Source organism: Dendrobates tinctorius, unplaced genomic scaffold (assembly GCF_039654945.1).
Source record: "Dendrobates tinctorius isolate UK_male_01 unplaced genomic scaffold, ASM3965494v1 ptg000064l, whole genome shotgun sequence".
In the NCBI taxonomy this organism is placed as follows: Eukaryota; Metazoa; Chordata; class Amphibia; order Anura; family Dendrobatidae; genus Dendrobates; species Dendrobates tinctorius.
In genome coordinates this window covers 67,269,188-67,291,251 of record NW_027361732.1, presented here as the reverse complement: position 1 = coordinate 67,291,251, position 22,064 = coordinate 67,269,188, and the positions used below count along the sequence as shown (strand labels likewise).

At 41.8% G+C, this 22,064-nt stretch overlaps 1 protein-coding gene and 2 long non-coding RNA genes across 4 annotated transcripts in view; all 3 read right to left on the bottom strand.

Moving 5' to 3' along the window:
- GPC6 (glypican 6) overlaps positions 1 to 22,064 on the bottom strand; it is a 1,398,086-nt gene that overhangs the window by 467,775 nt on the left and 908,247 nt on the right. The window lies entirely within an intron of this gene.
- LOC141094567 (uncharacterized) overlaps positions 1 to 22,064 on the bottom strand; it is a 140,668-nt gene that overhangs the window by 95,318 nt on the left and 23,286 nt on the right. The gene's annotated exons all lie outside the window — the stretch shown is intronic.
- On the bottom strand, positions 8,432 to 10,822 carry LOC141094568 (uncharacterized). Its single transcript, XR_012233108.1, has 2 exons — positions 9,872 to 10,822; positions 8,432 to 9,831 (listed from the first exon to the last, which is right to left on the bottom strand). It is a non-coding gene; the product is annotated as an uncharacterized lncRNA (long non-coding RNA).

Sequence of the window (22,064 nt, the reverse complement as noted above, 5' to 3'; positions counted from 1 at the left end):
TTTAGGTTCATAAGAGGGTCTCCAAAGCTTGAAAAAGTCAAAGTGCACGCCTTCCCTTCTGAGCTCTGACGTGCGCCCAAACAGTGGTTCACCCCCACAAATGGTGTATCGGCGTACTCAGGACAAATTGCAGAACAACTTTGGGGGTCTAATTTCCCTTGTTACCCTTTGGAAAAAAAAATTGGGGGGGAAAGATCATTTTTGTGGATTAAATTTGATTTTTTTTATTTTCACAGCTCTACGTTATAAACTTTTGTGAAGCACTTAGGGGTTCAAAGTGCTCACCACACATCTAGATAAGTTCCTTGGGGGGGTCTAGTTTCCAAAATGGTGTCACTTGTAGGGGTTTCCACTGTTTAGGCACATCAGGGGGTTTCCCAACGCGACATGGTGTCCTATCTCAATTCCAGCCAATTCTGCATTGAAAAAGTCGAACAGCGCACCTTCACTTCTGAACTCTGCCATGTGCCCAAACAGTGGTTTACCCCCACCTATGGTGTAACAGCATATTCAGGAGAAATTGCACAACAAATTTTATGGCTCATTTTCTCTTTTTAACACTAATGAAAATCAAAAAAATTGGCTCTGATGTAAAATATTTGAGAAAAAATTAAATGTTTTTTCCTTCCACAATGCTTCAGTTCCTGTGAAGCACGTACAGGGTTAATAAACTTCTTGAATGTGGTTTTGAGCACTTTGAGGGGTGCAGTTTTTCAAATGGTGTCCCTGTTGGATATTTTATGTCATGTACACCCCTTAAAGTGACTTCAAAAACCAGGGGAAGAGTCTTGAGGAGATCATTTGCATATTCCCAGTGCCTTCTGGGATAAGTGAAGAGTCTCCGCGAGCTCAACGATCACTGGGTTTTGGCCGTTGCAGCTGAAAAGAGGAAATCGGAAAACCAGGGGAAGAGTCTTGAGGAGATCATTTGCATATTCCCAGTGCCTTCTGGGATAAGTGAAGAGTCTCCGCGAGCTCAACGATCACTGGGTTTTGGCCGTTGCAGCTGAAAAGAGGAAATCGGAAAACCAGGGGAAGAGTCTTGAGGAGATCAGTTGCATATTCCCAGTGCCTTCTGGGATAAGTGAAGAGTCTCCGCGAGCTCAACGATCACTGGGTTTTGGCCGTTGCAGCTGAAAAGAGGAAATCGAAATTTGGGCTCATCTTTCATCGTTTTTAAGAAATCTCAAGATGGAAGAGGCCAGGAGCCATTTGGTGAGCTGCATTTCTTGCTACATGTTCACAGACTTACCAGTGGAAAAGCCAAACTTCACATGCCACAAATGCAAGCTTGTGTCCCTGTTGGAGGAAAAGTTGCAAAATCTCGAAGAGAGGTTAGCTACGTTGAAGATCATTAAGGAAGGTGAAGAGTTCTTGGACAGAGCAGAATTATCTCTTCATGTTACAGAAAGAGAAGAAATTCGAAGTGCACCTGAAGAAACAGAGGAATGGAGACATGTGACCCAGAGAAGCAGGAGGATCAGGAGGCAGTCAGCACCCATACTGCTCAGGAACCAGTACCAGGCTCTCACGCAGGAAAACAATGAAGAAATACATCAGGATAAGACTTTGCCAACAAGCAGCAACCTTGTACGCCTTCAGAGTCCTCCTGGATGGAGAAAGAAAAATGTTGTGAAGAAGAAACGGAGAGTGGTGGTCATGGGGGATTCCCTGTTGAGAGGAACTGAGGCCGCTATCTGCAGACCGGATATAACTTCTAGAGAAATGTGTTGTCTTCCAGGTGCAAAAATTAAAGATGTGTCTGACAGGATATCAGGACTCTTCAGACCTACAGATGACTACCCATTCCGGCTACTACATGTGGGGACAAATGACACTGCAAGAAACGACCTGGAAACCATCTGCAGAGACTTTGAAGACTTAGGTAAGAAAGTGAAAGAACTGGGAGCGCAGGTGGTCTTCTCTTCCATCCTCCCAGTGGATGGCCATGGAACAAGGAGGTGGAATAAGATTCTGCAGGTGAACAACTGGCTACGTCGATGGTGCCGTCAGCAACGATTTGGATTTCTGGATCACGGAGTGAACTACTTATACGATGGACTACTTGCTAGAGATGGGGTGCACCTTACGAAGACTGGTAAGCATGTATTTGGAAGTCGCCTTGCTACACTTGTAAGGAGAGCTTTAAACTAGAACAACATGGGAAGGGAAGCAAAAGACCAGAAAAAGCCATACACCTGACAAATGCTATTGAGAACTCTGCTATTAGAAGTGGAAAGGAAGAACAAAGACGAAAGAATCTAATTAATAAAAATATTGGAGAAAGAGAAACCAATCACAAACTAAAATGTTTCTATACTAATGCACAAAGCATGGGCAACAAACAAGGAGAATTGGAACTACTAACACAGGAAAAGAAATATGATGTCATTGGAATCACTGAAACTTGGTGGGACAATACACATGATTGGAATACAAGACTAGAAGGATACAACTTATTTGCAAGAAACAGACTTGATAAACGAGGAGGGGGTGTCGCATTGTATGTTAGAAATGCGTATATCTGCACAGAGATTGAAGCTTCAGAGACTGGGAGTTCTGTGGAAACTGTTTGGGTAAGAATACAAGGACAGAACAATGGAAAGGACACCATTGTAGGCATTTACTACAGGCCGCCTGTGCAAGCTGAAGATATGGATGAACTCTTTATGCATCAAATGGCCAAGTTCTCCAAAAAATATGACATAGTTGTCATGGGAGATTTCAACTATCCAGACATTTGTTGGGAATCTCTCTCAGGCAAAACTAACAGGTCAAGGAAATTCTTATCCTCTCTTGCTGACAACTTTATCTTCCAAAAGGTAAGGGAGAAAACAAGGGGAACTGCTACCTTGGATCTAATCCTTATAAACAGGGAGGAAATGGTTGAGGAGGTAAAAGTGGCTGGGACCCTAGGAGGTAGCGACCATGCTATTTTAGAATTTTAGATAACTAGAGGCGGAAGACCTGTGAAGACTCAGACGTCAAGGTTAGATTTCAGAAAGGCAGATTTTAAGGGATTCAGAAAGAGAATTGGAGGGATCCAATGGCTGGATATCCTTAAAGACAAAAATGTCCAGGAAGGATGGGAAATCTTGAAAAATGAAATTCTCAAAGCACAGTTGTTAACAATTCCGAAAAGAGGGAAGAATAGCAAGCAGTTAAGGAAACCAGGATGGATGAACACAGAACTTAAGCACATGCTAAAAAGGAAGAAAAAAATGTTTATAAAATGGAAAGAGGGAGGCATATCTAAAGAAGAATATAATGCTGTCTGCAGAACCTGCAGGGCACAAATCAGATTAGCTAAAGCTGAAAATGAATTGAGGCTTGCAAGAGATGTCAAAAGCAATAATAAAGGATTTTGGGGACATGTCAAAAGTAAAAGAAAAGTCAAAGATGCTATAGGATTTTTACAGGATGAAAATGATGAAATGGTAAGACAGGATGTTGAGAAGGCTGAACTTTTAAATTCCTATTTTGCATCTGTTTTCTCTCAGAAAGGAAATGTAACATCAACTGTTATTCACTGTCCTATTAAGGGAATAGAAGAATCCAGGATATCTATAAACAGAAAGATAGTGAGGAAACACTTAGCTAGCCTAAATGAATTCAAGTCTCCAGGTCCAGATGAATTACACCCCAGAGTACTGAAGGAGACAGCAGAAGAAATTTTTGAACCCCTCTCTATAATCTTTGAAAATTCTTGGAGAACAGGAGAAGTGCCAGAAGACTGGAGAAGAGCAAATGTTGTTCCTATCTTCAAAAAGGGGAAGAAGGTGGACCCAGGTAACTATAGGCCGGTGAGTCTGACTTCTATACCAGGAAAGATCTTTGAACAAATTATTAAACAACATGTATGTCAATACCTGGATAAGAATGAAGTGATTAAACAGAGTCAGCATGGGTTTGTAACTAATAAGTCATGTCAGACTAACTTAATTTCCTTCTATGACGGTATCACTGATTGGGTGGATCAAGGAAATGCTGTAGATATAGTATATCTTGACTTCAGCAAAGCATTTGACAAAGTCTCTCATACAATCCTTATTGAAAAAATGATTAAGTATGGTATGGACAAGGCAACTGTTAGGTGGATTCATAACTGGCTTAGTGATCGGACCCAAAGAGTGGTCGTAAATGGCTGCACATCCAGTTGGAAGAATGTCTCAAGTGGGGTACCACAGGGCTCTGTCCTGGGCCCTGTATTGTTCAACATCTTTATCAACGATTTAGATGAAGGCATTGAGGGTAAACTGATTAAATTTGCTGATGACACAAAGCTAGGAGGGATAGCTAATACTAGAGAAGAGAGAGAGAGGATTCAAAAAGATTTAAATAAACTGGAGAAGTGGGCAGCAACAAACAGAATGGTTTTTAACAGGGAGAAATGCAAAGTACTACATCTGGGCAATAAAAATGGAAAAAGCATATATAGAATGGGAGGAATAGGGCTAAGTGACAGCACATGTGAAAAAGACTTGGGTATACTAATAGATCACAGACTGAATATGAGTCAACAGTGTGATGCAGCAGCAAAAAAGGCAAATGCAATTCTAGGATGTATTAACAGAAGCATACAGTCTAGATCACGTGAAGTCATTATTTCCCTCTACTCCTCTTTGGTCAGACCTCATCTGGAATATTGTGTCCAGTTTTGGGCACCACATTTTAAAAAAGACATCAACAAACTGGAGCAAGTTCAGAAAAGAGCGACCAGAATGGTGACCGGTCTGCAAACCCTGTCTTATGAGGAAAGGTTGCAGGATTTGGGAATGTTTAGTTTGCAAAAGAGAAGACTGAGAGGAGACTTAATAGCTGTCTACAAATATCTAAAGGGCTGTCACATTGTAGAAGGATCAACTTTATTCTCATTTGCACAAGGAAAGACTAGAAGCAATGGGATGAAACTGAATGGGAGGAGACACAGATTAGATATTAGAAAAAACTTTTTGACAGTTAGAGTGATCAATGAGTGGAACAGGCTGCCACGAGAAGTGGTGAGTTCTCCTTCAATGGAAGTCTTCAAACAGAGGCTGGACAGACATCTGACTGGGATGATTTAGCGAATCCTGCTTTGAGCAGGGGGTTGGACCAGATGGCCCAGGAGGTCCCTTCCAACTCTACGATTCTATGATTCTATGAAATGTGATGTGGTTCCTAAAAAAAATGGTTTTGTAAATTTTGTTGTAAAAATGAGAAATCGCTGGCCAACTTTTAACCCTTATAACTTCCTAACAAAATAAATTTGTTTCCAAAATTTTGCTGATGTAAAGTAGACATGTGAGAAATGTTATTTATTAACTATTTTGTGTGACACATCCCTCTGATTTAAGGGAATAAGAATTAAAAATTTGAAAATGGCAAAAATTAAAAATTGTCACCATAAATAAATGCAAGTCATATCAAAGAAGTTTTTCCACTAACATAAAATACAATATGTCATGAAAAAGCAAACTCAGAATCAGCGGGATCCATTAAAGAGTTCCAGAGTTATTACCTCATAAAGTGACAGTGGTCATAATTGTAATAGCTTAGTTACTCACCGATAACGGTGTTTCTCAGAACCCATGACAGCACCACGGAGAGAGGGGATCCGCCCTTCAGGGACAGGAACCTACAGATAAAAAGGGCGGTACCTCTCCTCCGCCTTCAGTTGGTTACAGAGCATCAGAGGGTCTCCAGGTTAGTTAGACAACAGAAATATATGCATAACATTATAATATTGCTTATTATCAGAAGCACCGTGTCTAAACGGAAACACTCTACTAACAGTAAAACGTGCCCACCACACTCGTGAAGGGGAGGGGAATAAGCGGGTGCTGTCATGGGTTCTGAGAAACACCGTTATCGGTGAGTAACTAAGCTATTCTCCCTCACCCATGACAGCACCACGGAGAGAATTACAGAGATTGGTAGCTTAGGGAGGGACCACCGCCTGAAGGACCCTACTCCCGAAGGTCAGGTCAGACGTAGAGGCTAGATCTAATCTATAGTGCCTAAAAAAGGTCGAAGGTGATGACCAGGTGGCCGCCTTACAGATTTTTTCTATTGATACCTCAGATCTTTCAGCCCATGAGGTCACCATCACTCCTGTGGAATGGGCTCTCAACCCTTACGGAATGGTATTTTCACTGGATGAATATGCCAGGGCAATCGCATCCCTTATGCACCTTTCCAGGGTACTCTTAGATGCTTTGAGTCCCTTCCAAGGTCCCTGAAAACACACAAGGAGAGAGCCTTCCTTCCTACATTTCTTGGTGGCCTCTAGATACTGCACTAGGCACCTCATCATGTCTAAGGTGTGGAATTTGTCTTCTCCCTTCTTTTTAGGATTTGGGCAGAATGAAGGAAGGACTACCTCTTGGGACTTATAGAAGTGTGATGACACTTTGGGTAGATATGCCAGGTCAGGCTTTAAAATGACCCTATCATCTAGAATCTTTGTGAAAGGTGGCCCTACTGATAAAGCTTGCATATCGCTCACTCTGCGAGCTGATGTTAGCGCCAAAAGAAGCACTGTTTTTAACGACAGGATTCTTAGGGATGCTGAGTGAATAGGTTCGAATGGAGGGCCTGTTAGCGTGGATAGTACAAGATTTAGATCCCATGAATGTAATCTTTGATTAGCTATCGGCCCGGATCTGGATACGGCCTTAGTAATCTGTCACCCAGGGATTACCTACCACATTATGGTTATAAAGGTGCCCAAGGCCTCTACTTGTACCTTTAATGTGTTGACCGCTAGACCCTGTTCTAGGCCCTTTTGTAGAAATTCTAGGATTTTGTCAATGTGAACCTCATCCTGAACCTTTACCTCCGAAGTGGATAAGAATTTTTTCTCTTTTTTTTTTTTTTTTGTAGTGTAGTTATCAGGTTCTCTGAAATTCCTCTGTCTCTCATCAGTGCCCTCTCAAATTCCATGCTGTTAAATGGAATCTCCCTGCCTGAGGGTGTAACACTGGCCCCTGCGATAGCAGGTCCAGGAGATCTGGGAGGATCCATGGGTCAGTTAGAGAGAATATTCTTAGCCAGGAGAACCAGGTTCTTTTGGGCCAGAAGGGGGCTATTAAAATCATTCCTGCCCCATCCTCCCTGACTTTTCTTAACACTGCTGGGATCAGCATGATCGGGGGAAAGGCATATGTTAGGCCCCATGTCCATGGGAGTATGAAGGCGTCCAGAGCTAGAGGATTCCCCCTGGGGTCTATGGAGCAGAAAGTTTCCACTTTTTGTTTCTGAAGTCGGCAAACAGATCTATGCCCGGGTCCCCCCACATTTTTTCAATCTGCCGAAAAACGGACCGCTTTAGGACCCATTCCCCTTGTCATAATTGGGAGCGACTTAGAAAGTCTGCCCTTTGATTCTCCGTGCCCCGGATGTGTAGTGGTGACAGAGATAGCAGGTTTGCCTCTGCTAATTTGAGGACTCTGGAGAATGTTTCCATTAGGGCTCGGGACCTGGTTCCCCCCTGATGATTTATATATGCTATTGTGACTCGATTGTCCGAAATATGCGGACATGATGACCCCGGAGCAGGGGTAAGAAGTGTACTAATGCGTAGCCCACTGCTAAGAGCTCTCACTGGTTCGAGGAGGCTTCTAATTCTTGAACTCCCCACGTACCCTGGGCCACTTCGTTGTTCATGTGTGCTCCCCACCCTGTGGGACTGGCATATGTGGTAGCTATGTGTGTTATTTTTTGTTACCCAGGGGATCCCTTTGGAAGGGTTGTCTTGGCTTTTCCACCAGGTTAGGGAATGAGTAGTTTTTGAATTTAGGGTAATACGACCCTCTAGGTGTCCCCCTACTGCAGACTAGTTGGCTAGTACATCCCACTGTAGAACTCTCGTGTGTAACTGAGCCCATTGGACTGCTGGCAGGCAGGCGGAGCGAGAACCTAGTCGTGACATCGCTTTTCTTAATGTCATGGAGGGAGTTTGGATGGCTCTTGTTACAATTTGAGCGATTTTCTCCTTCTTGCGGTCTGGGAGGCGGCACTCTTGAATGTTTGAGTCCAATATTAGACCCAAGAATTCCTGTACTCTGCTGGGCTCTGATCTTGATTTTTTAGATTCAGGAGCCAGCCCAGGCCTTGCAGAGTGCCCATCACTCTGTCCCCCTGTTCCCAGCGTTTTTGAACCAAGCTGGTTGCTATTAAAAAATAGTCCAGATACGGGATTAATATTATGTCTTGCTCCCTTATATGGGCCATCATCTCTGCCCGTGGAGCTACAGATATTCCGAATGGCAAGGCTCTATACTGGAGTTCTCTTATCTCGCCCTTTATCGAGACAGCTAACCTGAGATATTTCCTGGAGTTTTTGTGAATGGGGATGTGATAATAGGCGTCGCTGAGATCCAACACCGAGATTGGTGGTGGACCTGATTGACTCCAAAAAATTTTTTTTTTTTTTTTTTTAAATTTATAATTGTCTGAAACCTGCCGCCTGGCTTGGTCACCAGGAAAAAGAGGGGAGTAAAACCCCTTGCCCCTTCCCTGCAGGGAAACCTCCTGGAGGGCTCCTTTTTCTACCAGGCTTAGGACTTCGTTTCCTAGGGCTTTCTGCTCTTGCATACTGGATCTTAGCGGAGTCATTACATACTTTTGAGGCGGGAGGGAGAGAAGTTTATCCTTAGGCCCTCCTGGATTAGGGGTTTACTGTCCATGGGTTGTTTGATATTCTTTTCCAGGCTGGGAGAAAAAAGGGTTAACCTTCCCCCCACCCTGAGCAAACTGTCACCTAGAGGGCTTTTTGTCTCAGGACAAGTTGCCGAGGAGGAACCCTCTATCTCTTCTCAGCCCACTCTGCTCTCTCGGTGGTCTCCGCAAAAGAAACTTTCTATTCCGAAAGGGCCTCTTAGCTGCATTTGAGAGTGCTGCTGCTTTGGACGATAACCAGACTGAGTCTGCGGATGAGTCCGCTAGGAAGGCAGCCGCTCCCCTTATTACTGGGATAGAGTCTAGGATTTTATCGCTTGGCGTCCCGCTATGGCTGGCCTGAGGTTACCTCCAGCTAACTGCCATGCACCTTTAAGAAAGGTATCTGCCTTTTTATCTAGGGGACCCCTGAGGGTGCCCATGTCCTCAAAGGGGAGGGCAAAATTTTTTTTTTTTTTTTTTTTGAGGCCTTTGCGACAGCTACATCGAGCTTCGGGCCCCTTTCCTCACAGGGATATTTCCTTTTAAGGGAAGGGACCGTGGTGTTTTTCCTGTCCGGTTTATCCCATTCTTTTTGATTAGACCCCGCACATTTTCATTTAGCGGGAACACTCTCCGCGCCTTTTCTGGCCCAGTCCCCCGAACATTATGTCCTGGACTGTTTTATCCGGCCTAGGGTCCAGCACCCCCATGGTAGACGTTACCGCTTTCACTAGTTTGTCCACCTCGTCTAGGGGGAAGCAGTGACGCCCCTCTGTTTCCTCGTCTGAGGATGAGGAACTGGAATCTGAGGGTTTTGACGTGATTTCTCCCCGATGTCGAGGAATCTGACTGGGAAATCACTATTGTGTCTTTCTCTTTTTTTTTTTTTTTTTTGATTTGTCCCTATGCTTAAGGGATATAAGGGCACTCTGACCTCCAATTTAATCGCAGCTTTTAGGTCAGAGGCCAAATCCGGAGTTTCCTAACAGAGGATTTCTTTTGTACATGGTTCCGTTTTTTTTTTTTTTTTTGCACTCGATGTTTTCTTTGCTTTGGCTTTTGCCCCCGGTGGTCACTGGGGTTATAGCAGTTTTTGGCCCCTGATCATTTGACCATTCCCTTTTCCCATGGGGTCACATGGTCTAGGCAGGTGTTGGTGATAGCGTCTTGTGAAGCCACTGCAGAAACCTGGTGGAGTTACCAGCTGGCTTGAAGCCACTGCTGAAACTGGTGTTGAACTCTGGCTGCCTGGTGTCCGCAGCAGAGTGAGATGGTGAAGGTGGCAGCTGGCTCTGAGGTGTAGAACCACTCTCTCAAGAAATAGGTAGGGGACTAGCACAAGTGGGGCACCCCTTTTCTTTTCCCCTTCTTTCCCTAGTAAGGGAAATGGAACTTTTAATACAATGGTGAACATTCACGAAGATCACTCACCCAAAGGTATGCGGTTGCAGGTATCGATTCGGGAGATGGAGTCAGGTCCTGAATAGGCTGCACTCCTGGTGGCGATTTGCTCCTTGCAGCTGACGTGCTATGCTGCGTGGAGTGACTACTGGAACGACCATCTGTACTGCGTTCTTTTGACGATGATTGTGGTGGTGGTGCTGCTGCTGCTAAAGCTGCTGCCTGGCTTGCTGCTCCTGTTGCTGGTCACTATCCCCTTCAGGATCGCCTCCAGCCTGGAGCGCTTGTGCAGCCACCATTTTAAAATTTCCCGGCTGGCGTCACCGCTCCCATCCTGCACCGCGGTCCCGGGAGAGCGCTCCTGCGCATGCGCCGGTTCTAGGGACCCGGAAGCCGGCTTCTACTTCCGGGGCGGCCGCCATCTTGGTACACCTCTGTAACCCGGCGCCGCCCGCATGTTTACCGGGTCCCCACGAGCCCCGACTTCCTCTCCGGAGCGGCGGCTCCGGCGTCACTCCCGCCCGCTCACCCGGCAGCCCGCATGGGCCCCAGCAGTGGCGGCTTCGGGCACCGCACCTTCCCGAGGCAGGGGCCTTCCCGCTGCCACCACCGGTCAGGCCGGCCCCGGATCCTGGACACATGAAAGGTACCGTCCTGTGGGTCCCTCCGTCAGGGACAGGAACCCAACTGAAGGCGGAGGAGAGGTACCGCCCTTTTTATCTGTAGGTTCCTGTCCCTGAAGGGCGGATCCCCTCTCTCCGTGGTGCTGTCATGGGTGAGGGAGAAAAATTGGCTTTGTAATTAAGTAGCAAATTGGCTCTGTCACTAAGGGGTTTAACAGAAGAATGGGGAAGGTATCTTCAATTGGGATACTATCCTGACCAGTGGCAAAGGGAGCACCATCATGTATCAGGGACGTGGCTGCTCATGAAATACTAAGGGCGCAGACAGAATGCCGCATTTCTCGTATGAGGATCACATCACAGTGCACAGACTAGCTCGACACCTCTCCTGATATGAGTGTAACAGCATAATGTTTTTCTATGCAGCTATCACATTCAGGTGAGGAGAGATGGTCACTGCATGCAATTCTCAAACAAGCATTATGTCTGTCTGTCTGCACCCTAAAAGAAAAATTTGCTGACACAGTGCTAGATGCACTAGAAATACAAGCAACTTGATCTGTACAGGAAGTGTTGCTTCAAGACAGAGGAAAATGCATGTCTATGAATAGAGTAAGTTTGAAGTGTCTTACAGCTCCAAATCATACCATAAAATCGTGTACAGTCCTCAACCCAGCCACCTTATTACTAGAAACAAATGATTATGTCACAGAAGAAACAAAACATAATTGTGGAATAAGATAGCACTATAAAAGCATAATAATAATAATGATAATACTAAAATTGTTTCAGAAAATGAAGTATTTCTTCCAGAAAATTGTTGCAGTTATACACATGTTTACTGTATTTCCTATGTGAGTATTGAAACAACACAAGAAAAACTTAAAAAGAAAGGCAAATTATACATAATTTCACACAAAACCTCAAAAATGGGCTGGACAAATTTGTGGGTAAACAACTTTGTTTCAAGCATGTGATGCTCGTTCAAACTCACCTGTGGCAAGTAACAGGTGTGGGCAATATGAAAATCACACCAGAAACCAGAAAAAAAGAGGAGAAATTGATTCAATATTTTCAGTGTGTTTCTGTGTGTGCCATATTAAGCATGCAGAACAAAAGGAGAAGAGAACTGTCTGAGGACTTGAGAACCTCAAGGTTACAAGTCAGTCTCCAGAGATTGTGATGTTCCTTTGTCCATGGTACACAATGCAATCAAGAAGTTTACAACCCATGGCACTGTAGATAATCTCTGACGTGTACAGCAGAGAAAAATTGATGAAAGGTTGCAACACATGAAAGTCTGGATGATAAGCAGCCCCAATCAAGTTTCAAAGAAATTCAAGCTGTGCTGAAGACTCAGGGTGCATTAGTGTCAACGTGAACTGTCCATCATCATTTGAATGAAATGAAACATTCTTGAAAGTGACCATGGAGGACCACACTGCTGACACAGACATAAAAAAGCTACACTGCAGTTTGCCAAAATGTATGCAAGTAAGCCAAAATCCTTCTGGGAAAGCATATTGTGGACAAATGAGACCAAAATAGGGCTTTTCAGTAAAGCACATCATTCTACTGTTTATCGAAAACAGAATGAGGCCTACAAAGAGAAGAACCTAGTAACTACAGTCAAATATTGTGTAGGTGTAAATACTGTATGTTTTGGGGTGTTTTGCTGCCTTTGGAACTGAGTGCTTTGATTGTGTGAAAGACGTCATGAAATCTGAAGATTACCAAAGGATTTTGGGTCACAATGTAGTGCCACCCAAGTGCTCACTCAGGCCATTGTATTTCAGTGACTACAGATAGATTTTATACATATTGCAAAGGAGTTCCAAAGGTAGTTGAAAGTGACACAGGTGCAACCATTTTACTTCACAAATCTGTCAAGAAATTATGCAGGTTTTTGGGATAGAACAAGACTTTCACATTCATTACAACGCACAGAGAAGTGGTAAAGTGGAAAGACTGAATTATGGTACATAAAGATATTACACCAGATTCACAATTGTGCTTCTAGTTCTATTCCAGATCCATCCACCTTACAAGGCACGCACGACCTTATACCTGGTGTCAAGGGTTTACCATGACAGAGAGGAGCCAGAAGACCTTGCTGTCTGATTTCTCGCATTCCTGCACTATTTAGAACACTTCACTTTCAAAACAGTGGATGTTTATGCTAGCAGTGCAGGGGTTAATCTGTTCTGCTGAGAGCTCCTGGAGGTTTTTCTGCTTTGATGCTGTCAGCTGCTCAACAACAGGCTTTACATACTACCTGTGACCGCCTGTATTCTGTGCATAGTATTCATAATAGTTTTGACTATGTCTGACTTGTGCAACCTTCATTTGGAAAATAATCCTGAACGTTATTTGTTTAATTAAAAAATAGCAAAAATGCACAAACCAATTTCATGTTTTAAGCTGTTTAATAATGAAAAGTCTTTTTTAAAATCGGAATTTCAAACATCCTCTTTTCACGTTTAACTTGTTTCATAATGTATTGAGAAATTACCTTTGCATGCTAATAAAATTAACAATTAATTAATATAATAAATGGCCAGTGGAAAAAAATTGCATCCCTTACATATCATTCATTAGTATACACAGGAAAGTACAGTTTTACCACTTTTTAATTTCTTTCCCTACTTTTTCAGCTATGTGATTGTTATATTGCGGTTTCATCTTTTTTCTCTTTTTTTGTCTCATATTACTTTCAACTTTATTATTAATAAGATGACAGTTACAACATAGAGTCTTGTAAGAATGTGATAAACAGAGGCAACAATTCTTTCTGGAAATGAATAATGAAAATACAAAGCAATGTCTTGGAAATGAAAAAATGCTGAACTGAACTTTTATTCATGTTGTAAAACATGAGTTATAGTTACACTTGAAAAGTTAAGCCGTATAGAGGCTGAAAAAATCAGTAATGGATTTCTAGGTAGGTTAGGGTTATTGAGAACTGAGAGAAAATGTTTCATTTCATGCATGGAATATTAAACGTTCTGCACTTTCTTAAGGGGCTCATAAAGAAACTAAGATGATGTGATGGGTTTGCACAGGAAACTTGTCATAGGTGAACTGTTTCCCATTTACCCACATCATCAGGGCACTAGAGGAAAATGAAGTTATAGGAAGTCATTTATGTTTGAGCTGATAGGGGCCAAAACTGAATATTCTCCTCTTAGTTTTAATACTATCCACCTGCCTATTTATAAGGGTTGTGGCTTTGTACATCAATTTGGCATTTTGCAGCAAAGGAACTCAATTTGTCCTATAGATTGAGAGGACTGGTACATCCCATTAGTATAATGACCTATAATGACCTTTGGTGAAAAATTCTCAGTGTAAGGTCTCATACCCATTTGCAAGAAATACGGACGAGTGCAATCCGATAAAAAAATCGGAATGCACTCGGACCAATGTTATTCAATAGGTGACATTTCATCTGCAATTTTTTTCTCAGCTGAAATCAGACTGAGAAACAAAATCGCAGCATGCTGCATATTGCTGCGTATCTCGGATGAGACTCGCCAATACAAGTCAATGGGTGCGAGAAAAAAAATCACACAGCACTCGCACCACGCGAGTGCTGTCCAATTTTTATGCACCGGTGTCCTTTGAAAAGCCGGCAATTCATGACAAAATGACATAACGAAGGGATTGCCCACACCTGTCCATGAAATAGCCTTGGAGTCAATTGTCCAATTACTTTTGGTCCCTTTAAAAACAGGGTGGCACATGTTAAGGAGCTGAAACTCCTAAACCCTTCATCCAATTTTAATGTGGATACCCTCAAATGAAAGATGAAAGAAGGGGCCATGGATACTGCCCCCCAGGCTAAAAACATCAGCTCTCAGCCTCCCCAGAAAAGGTGCATCTCTAGGATGCACCAATTCTGGCATATAGCCTTGCTCATCCCACTGACCTGTAGCAGTGGCATATGGGGTAAGAGTTGGGGGGTTGATGTCACCTTTCAGTTGACATCAAGCCCTGAGGTTAGTAATGGAGAGGCATCAAAAAGATGCCCCTACTACTAACCCCATATAGTCAAATAGTAAAGAAAACACAAACACCCATTAAAAAATCTTTTATTTGAAATAGACACAGACTCCTTTATTGTCCTTAATTAAACCATACTTACAAACATACCTAATCCATCCAAAGCCCTCGTTCTCCTGTAATAGACATAAAATAATAAACCAACATTATACCATGCCTTTCAGTCGTTCTGTCCCATGCCATAATCCATATCTGGGGAATATACAGTTTGCAACCAGGAAAGTGCTAAGATGCGACCGTCTCAGCTGCAAACTACTGGTGAATGGCTAGCAGTGACGTCACTGAGTCTGCTCTCCCGCACAGCCTGAACGGCTGCGGTGCAGTGAAATTGCAGAATTTTAGCTAGGTTCACTAAATGCTAAAACTGATCTGCCATTATGGTTCTCCAGGTCATTACGATTTCATAGACACCAAACATGTCTAGGTTCTTTTTATCTAAAAGTGGTGAAAAAAAATTCCAAACTTTGCTAAAAAAAAATTGCGTAATTTTTCAATACCTGTAGCGTCTCCATTTCTCATGATCTTGGGTTAGATGAGGGTGTTTTTAATTGTAAAATTTTGGTGCAGATACAATCTTTTGATCGCCCCATATTGTATTTTAATGCAATATCGCGGCGACCAAAAAAAACTTAACCCTTACGCCATATGACATACTATCCTGTCCATGTGCCCTGGGACTTAATTCCCAGGGACGGGATAGTGGTGAGCCCCGCTGATCTCGGTCAGGTATCAGCTGATTATCACAGCTGACACCCGGCACTATGTGTCAGGGGTGGTCACGGACCGCCCCTGACATGTTAACCCATGGCACACTGCGATCAAACATGATCGCAGCGTACAGGGGTTTAGGGAAGCATCGGCAGGGAATGGGCTCCCTCCGTGCCTCCCTGAGCCCCCCGAAGCAGCGCGATGTGCTGCGCTGCTCCGGGGGCCTCCATCACTGCAGGTCCCCGGATCCAATATGGCAGCAGGGACCTTTGGGGGCCTGCAGGGAGACGGCTTCATCATGCCTGCAAAGCACCAGCATGAGGAAGCCTCCAGCACTGCCTGTGACAGATCGCTGATCTGTCACAGCGATCTGTGATGTGACAGATCAGCGATCTGTCACCTGACAGTTCTGTCCCCTCTGGGACAATGTAATAAAGTTAAAAAAGTGTAAAAATAATTTATAAAAAAATCACTAAATAAAAAAAAAATTCCCTAATAAATTCATTTTTTGGAAATAAAAGAACCCCAAAACTTTAAAAGTACACATATTTGGTATCGCCCCATCCGTAACGACCCACCCTATAAAACTATCCCATTAGTTAACCCCTTTAGCAAACCACTTAAAAAATAAAAAACAAAGCAAAAAATAATGCTTTATTATCATACCGCCGAACAAAAGTGCAATAATGCGCGATCAAAAAGGCCGATATAAATAATCATGGTTCCGCTGAAAACATCATCTTGTCCCGCAAAAAATGAGCCACCACACAGCATCATCAGCAAAAAAATAAAAAAAGTTATAGCTCGCAGAAAAAGCGATGCAAAAATAATTATTTTTTATATAAAATTGTTTTCATTGTATAAAAAGCGCCAAAACATAGAAAAACATAAATGAGGTATCACTGTAATCGTACTGACCCGAAGAATAAAACCGCCTTATCAATTTTACTGCGCGTGGAACGGTGTGAACGCACCCCCCAAAAGAAATTCTTGAAAAGCTGTTTTTTGTTAATTCTGCGTCCCAAAAATCGGAATAAAAAGCGATCAAAAAATGTCATGTGCCCGAAAATGGTACCAATAAAAACATCAATTTGTTCCGCAAAAAATAAGACCTCACATGACTCGGTGGGTCAAAATACGGAAAAATTATAGCTTTCAAAATGTGGTGATGCAAAAACTATCTTTACAATAAAAAGCGTATTTTAGCGTATGACAGCTGCCAAACATAAAAGCCCACTATAAATAGTAAATCAAACCCCTCTTCATCACCCCCTTAGTTATGGAAAAATAATAAAATTAAAAAATATATATATTTATTTCCATTTTCCCATTAGGGTTAGGGCTAGGGTTAGGGCTGAGATTAGGGTTAGGAGTGTGTTGGGTTAGGGTTGTATTTAGAATTGGGGGGGTTTCCACTGTTTGGGCACATCAGGTGCTCTCCAAACGCAATACAGCGTCTGATCTCAATTCCAGCCAATTCTGTGTTGAAAAAGTCAAATGGTGCTCCTTCCCTTCCAAGCTCTGCCATGCGCCCAAACAGTGTTTTACCCCCACATATGGGGTATCAGCCTACTCAGGACAAATTGCAAAACAACTTTTTGGGTCCAATTTCTCCTGTTACCCTTAGGAAAATAAAACATCGGGGGCAATAATATCATTTTTGTGGAAAAAAATATGATTTCTTTTATTTTCACGCCCGGGCGTTATAAACTTCTGTGAAGCATTTGAGGGGTTCAAAGTGCTCACCACAAACCTAGATAAGTTCCGTGAGGGGTCTAGTTTCCAAAATGGAGTCACTTGTGCGGAGTTTCCACTGTTTAGGCACATCAGAGGCTCTCCAAACGCAACATGACACCCGCAGACCATTCCATCAAAGTCTGCATTCCAAAATGTCACTCCTTCCCTTCTGAGCCCCGACGTGTCCCATACAGTAGTTTTCTCCCACATATTGGGTATCACCGTACTCAAGACAAATTGGACAACAACTTTTGTGGTCCATTTCCTCCTGGTACCCTTGGGAAAATAAAAAATTGGGGACTAAAAGATCATGTTTGTGGAAAAAATATGATTTTTTTATTTTCACGCCCGGGCATTATAAACTTCTGTGAAGCCCTTTGGGGCTCAAAGTGCTCACGACACATCCAGATAAGTTCCTTGGGAGGTCTAGTTTCCAAAATGGTGTCATTTGTGGGGGGTTTCCACTGTTTAGGCACATCAGGGGTTTTCCAAACGCGGCATGGCATCCAATCCCAATTCCAGCCAAAAAAGTCAAATGGCGCTACTTCCTTTCCGAGCTCTGCCATGCGCCCAAACCGTTGTTTACCCCCACATATGGGGTATCAGTGTACTCAGGACAAATTGTACAATAACTTTTAGGGTCCTGTTACCCTTGGGAAAAAAAAAATTGGGAGTGAAAAGATCATTTTTGTGGAATAAATATGATTTTTTAATTGTACGGCTGTACGTTATGAACTTCTGTGAAGCCCTTGTGGGTTCAAAGTTCTCACCACATATCTAGGTAAGTTCCTTGGGAGGTCTAGTTTCCAAAATGGTGTCATTTGTGGAGAGTTTCCACTGCTTTGGTACATCAGGGGCTTTCCAAATGCGACATGGTGTCCGATCTCATTTCCAGCCAAAAAAGTCAAATGGTGCTGCTTCCCTTCCGAGCTCTGCCATGCGCCCAAACAGTTGTTTACCCCCACATGTGGGGTATCAGGGTACTCAGGACAAATTACACAATAACTTTTAGGGTCCTGTTACCCTTGGGAAAATAAAAATTGGGAGTGAAAAGTTCATTTTTGTGGAAAAAATATGATTTTTTAATTGTACGGCTGTACGTTATGAACTTCTGTGAAGCCCTTGTGGGTTCAAAGTTCTCACCACATATCTAGGCAAGTTCCTTGGAGGGTTTAGTTTCCAAAATGGGGTTACCTGTGAGGGGTGTCCACTGTTTAGGTACATCAGGGGTCTCCAAACGTGACATGGCGTCCGATGTGTATTCCAGCCAATTTTGAATTGAAAAAGTCAAACAGCGCTCCTTCCCTTCTGAGCTCTGCCATGCACTGAAACAGTGGTTCCCTCCCACATATCAGGTATCAGTGTACTCAGGACAAATTGCACAATAACTTTTGCAGTTTAATTTCTCTTGTTACCCTTGCTAAAATGAAAAAAATTGGACCTGAAATAATTTTTTTGTGAAACAAACAAACATAAACATTCAAAAAATTCCTGTGACGCACCTGAAGGGTTAATAAACTTCTTGAATCTAGTTTTGAGTACCTTGAGGGGTGCAGTTTTTAGAATGGTGTCACTTTTGGGTATTTTCTATCATATAGACCCCTCAAAGTGACTTCAAATGTGATGTGGTCCGTAATAATAAAATGGTGTTGCAAAAATGAGAAATCGCTTGTCAACTTTTAACCCTTCCTATCAAAAATAAATTTGGGTTGCAAAATTGTGCTGATGTAAAGTAAACATGTGGGAAATGTTACTTATTAAGTTTTTTGTGTGCCATATCTCTGTGATTTAAGGACATAAAAATTCAAAGTTGGAAAATTGCAAAATGTTCAAAATTTTTGCCAAATTTCAATTTTTTTCACAAATAAACGCAAGTTATTTAAATTAAATTTTACCACTACATGAAGGACAGTATGTCACAAGAAAACAGTCTCAGAATCACCAGGATCCATGGAAGCGTTTCAGAGTTATTACCTCATAAAGGGACAGTGGTCAGAATTGTAAAAATTGGCCCGTCATGAACGTGCAAACCACCCTTGGAGGTTAAGGGGTTAATTCTGGTGATTTTACTTTTTTTCTCTCTACGCCATTTAGCGATCAGGTTAATCCTTTTTCTATTGATAGATCAGGCGATTCTGAGTGCGGTGATACAGAATATCTGTATGCTTGATTTTAATTTTATTGTTTTATTTTGAATGGGGTGAAAGGGGGGTTATTTGAACTTTTATTTTTTAATTTTTAAACACTTTTTTAAACTTTTGGCATGATTCCATAGTCTCCATAGGAGACTAAAAGCTGCAATAGCTGACTTGCTATGAGTGTCGACCACTGGGTGGGGCTCACAGCAATCTGACACTGACAACCATAGAGATCTCCAGGAGACTTTGGGTTGTCATGCCGACACACTGGTGACCAACAATCATGTGACGCAGGTCACCAGTTTGCATATTTCTGGTGTGAATGACGGAAGCGCCATTTAAATGCCACTGTCAGCATTTGACAGTGGCATTTAACTAGTTAATAGCCAAGGGTGGATCGCTATTCCACCTTCGGCTATTGTGGGCACATGTCCCAGGGAAGATGTGGGCTCACCATCAGTGCCCACATCAAAGAGAGAGTCCAACATTGGCATACTATTACGCCCGATGTCATAAAGGGGTTAAAGAAATCAGAAACACTTTTAGGAAAGATGTTCCCTAATTTAAAATAATGGATTTTGAAAATACATACAGCTCATTACCAGGGCCAGAGTAATGGAGTGGGTACAAGAATTGCCTAAGGTCACATTTGCCAGGTCACATTTATAGCTGTTTAAATGCAATCTATCACCTCCAGAAACTCTGTAGTTCCTAAATTATAGTGGTAATCTGCAGGTAAATACCATTGAAATCATATGCAGCAAGCTTAATGGCGCAGCAGCTACAGAGAGAAAATAAAGTTATATTCTCCCTGGAGCCACTTGCAGTCATCAGGGTAGTGCAAGGAGGAGTGACAGTTACCGCTTACTATGCAACTCCTCAACGTATGTGTACAGAGTAGGCTGTCAGTCAATGTGCATAGGGAGTGACTACAGCTGCTCTAACAATATAGCGACCACAGACTCTAACAGCTCCATGCACAACTCAATTGCTGGTAGCAAGTGACTGTAGGTATAATAAACTTAATTTTCTCCCTGTAGCTGCTGTTTCAGTAACACAGCAAGACATGATTTACAGATCATAGAAATCAGCATAAGAAAAAAAGTTACCCGCAAGAAGCCTTTCCAAAGGATTTTTCCTATGTGAGTACTGTACAAGGAAAGACCCATCAATAATGAAGAGCTGGATGGGGAAAAACCAGTAGGGCATTCCCTTGTGTAAAGATGGCTTAGTTACCTCATTCAAAGCTCTCTACTCAAAGTATATATTCTCTATTCTCTGAAAAGCTGCAACAGATGATATATGGAGAATCCATCTACAAATCTAACATAAGAAACATTATCTAGATACTTTTTAAATCAGATGAATTGTGCATTTTCTCAGTTTTCTAACAAGGTCAAATGGTTCTCTATGATTCTCTAGAGAGTAGCATAATATACATAAAGTATCAAAGACTGATGAGCAGTGCCTCTCAAACACTTCACACTATGTATTTTAGAATAAATGTGTTAATCCATGCTAATCTTATTCAATACTCTTCAAACAATTACATTTATTTTTCATCCCACCTGGCACCCTGTCTGCTATTACAAATAAACTGCACTGCATTTGATTTTTTTTTGTCAAATTGCAAGCAGCTGAAAAGCAAATATAAAAAAAGACAATTTCATTTAATTCTTTCATTTTCAGAACATTGAAATATGTTTGAACAATCCATTATGTTTTATGTTCAATTTCCATAATATTACACTAGTAGAGTATTACTACGCTGTTCGTATGACCTTATCTTCTTAAGTGATTTTGAGTTAAATTTTTCAAGTGAAGGCTAATACTTATCAAAATTATTGTAAATGTAAAATGGTTTTTTTGTCATAAAAAAAATAATGAAAATGAAGAATAGAAAGACTTGCTCAACGAATGCTAATATTTTTCCAAAGTTCAACTAGTACCATTTGATAGCACTGAAAATAATAATTATGGAGTCAATATACATTTAATGACACTTATTCTTACATCATTTTCCTGAAGCATATTGCAATTTTATGTTAGTAGTTAAAACATGGATTAAAAAATACAAATTTCAATGCATCTTAAAAGGTCAAACAAATATTTACTGGGTAAGAAAAATGATCAAAGACAGAGTGATACGCAACAATGAATTAGAGAAGACTAAGTCAGAAGTGCCATGCTCCACCATGACATAAAGAACTACATGACGATGGCTCCTATAACAACAAAAGTAAACTAGAAACTAAGGGAGCAGATTATGAGGAGGTTACTGTGCAGAAATGTTATACGCTAGAAAACAAGATATATTTGCAAAGATGAATGTATCTATGTTTGAAACACACCTAGTAACCATTGAGATTTTGGTAATGCTCTTCTAAAGGAGTATTAATAAGTGGAAAATCCATTTTCTATAGGAAAACCAGGTGATCAGGTGTAATAACCTACAGTGTTTAAATGTAATTCATTTTATAATCTTGATTACGTTACATATTTTATTAAAAATGTCACTCGCTTTCTAGCATAATAACTCATAAGAAAAGACACAAGTTGCATATCATCCTGATTCATCAAAAAACAAAATAATATTTCCCAAAAATATTTCAGAATATGAAACTATTTATTTGTAGATAGCCTTTCCGCAGAAATGGAGAGCAATGGCCTTTTTCTCTCTCTAGAGTTGAAAAATGGAACATACTGTATAGTTATCAATTAATTTTCAGACTTAATTAGCTTATGTACTCTA